Below are 2054 nucleotides of genomic sequence, written 5' to 3'. Positions count from 1 at the left end.
CTTAGGTTAGATTTATTTTTATTTTATTTTATTTTATTTTTTTATTTTTTGCTTTCATAATTTTATCTTGGTGATTTTGTATGGAATTATTTTTATTTCTTCTAGTTAGTTCGTATTTTCAATAGTGAATTAGTTAGCTTAATTTGATAGTCTTTTTGTTTCTTTTTGTGTTTTTATGCACGGGCGCCACTCCCTAGGTGGACCATTAGCTCCCTTTGTTGAAGAGGTAGAACATATTTGTAGGAAACACCCGAAGTCAAGTTAGGAGCTACCATGGCCAATAAGGTGAACCATTACAGTTACCTACAACAGGTGACCGTAGAGCCCTGAGGGATTATTCTATCCCATCCCACTTCACATCACCTTCTTGCATTATATTGCCACCCACTACTGCCGCCAGTTATGCGTTGAAATCGGGTGTGATCCAACTCCTCCCTACATTCTATGGGTTGGAGAAGGAGGACCCTTATTACCACATCAAGGAATTCTTAGATATTTGTGCAACTTTCAAATTCCAGAATTTCTCAAATGATTCTATCCGGTTAAGACTTTTACCATTTTCATTTAAGGATAAGGCCAAGTCTTGGCTTAATTCCTTAGAGGTGGGCAACATTACTTCATGGGACACATTAGTCACGAAATTTTTGTCAAAGTACTTTCCCATTCAGAGAACTACAGCCCTCAAAAGAAAAATCTCCAACTTTATGCAGCAGGAGGGTGAACACTTTTATGAGGCTTGGGAGAAATGGAAGGATTTGATCCGTAGGTGTCCACATCATGGGTTTGAGAAATGACATTTAGTCTAATACTTTTATCAAGGTCTTACACCCCAGGTTAGATCCATGGTAGATGCAACAAGTGGTGGGAGTTTGATGGGTAAGAGTGCTAGTGAGGCGTGGGACTTCTTTGAAACGTTGAGTGATCAATCTCAGCAATGGGGTTCATCATTTAATGTTGATAGGAGATCCCACGAAGCCAAAAGAGGGGGTCTCTACGAGGTTAGTGAAACACCCATGCTCATGGCCAAGATTGAGGGGTTGACTTGAAAAATTGATGCCCTTATGGTGTCCAAGAGTTAACCTGCTCCTAACCCATCTACTATCTGTGCCATATACTCTGGTTCATCTCATCCCACACAAATGTGTCCATCTAGTTCATCCTACCCGGAGCTCATTGAGGACTTGAATGCAGTCCAGAATTTTCATAGACCAAATCGGAACGATCCTTTTTCGAAAACATATAATCCGGGTTGGGCTAAGCACCCAAACTTCTCATGGTCCTAGGGCCCACAGGTTGGGGGTCCTCCAGGGTTTGCTCAACCCCAAGCTCCGTGCCCACACCTCACTCAACAGCCATTGATTCCACAAAAAACCTTCACTTGAGGATACACTTGAATTATTCATGCAGAATACTCAGTCCTCCATTGCTAAACTTGAAATGTAAGTGAGTCAGTTGGCCAGCCACATGAGTGAACAAGCACAAAATAGACTCCCGAGTCAAACCATTCCTAACCCCAAAAGCAGACATGAGAGTGGGTTGAGTTCCAAACCCCACCATGAGCAAGCCAAAGCCATAACCACCCGTAGGAGTGGTCGTGAGTTGAACAATGGGGTAGGGACCACTAAGTCTAAGGAGTCAAAGGATGACAATGGGGACACATCATTGAGTGAAGAACCTCCAAGTTCTCCACCAACAGCCAAGCAGATCCCAAACCAAGTCCCACTAGCTCCTTATCCGCAGAGGTTATCGGGCCCACCTAGGAAAGGAGATAGCATGCATGAAACGTTAGAACTGTTTAGTGAGGTTCACATTAACATTCCACTTCTTGATGCTATTAGGCAAGTCTCTGCCTATGCCCGATTTTTGAAAGACCTTTGTACACCGAAGAGAAAACAACATGTTAACAAAAAGGTCTTTCTTACTGAGAATGTAAGCTCAATTCTAAAGCACAACACTCCTCCTAAAGTTAAAGATCCCGGATGTCCCACAATTTCATGTGTCATTGGTGAACATACCATCCAAAGAGCTCTTCTTGACTTAGGGGCAGGTGTGAG

General features: G+C 42.6%; 1 non-coding gene across 1 annotated transcript; it reads right to left on the bottom strand.

The window, feature by feature from the left end:
• Window positions 1–677: 677 nt before the first annotated feature.
• On the bottom strand, window positions 678–784 carry LOC137945095 (small nucleolar RNA R71). Its single transcript, XR_011110913.1, has one exon. It is a non-coding gene; the product is annotated as a small nucleolar RNA R71 (small nucleolar RNA).
• Between the last annotated feature and the right edge of the window lie 1270 nt (window positions 785–2054).

The sequence above is a fragment of the Aristolochia californica genome, unplaced genomic scaffold (genome assembly GCF_029961685.1).
Source record: "Aristolochia californica isolate CCGP_79_NKW_82.1479 unplaced genomic scaffold, dmAriCali1.0.hap1 SCAF_11, whole genome shotgun sequence".
Lineage (NCBI taxonomy): Eukaryota > Viridiplantae > Streptophyta > Magnoliopsida > Piperales > Aristolochiaceae > Aristolochia > Aristolochia californica.
The sequence above is the reverse complement of the archived record's forward strand: the minus strand, read 5'-3'. Positions and strand labels throughout refer to the sequence as shown.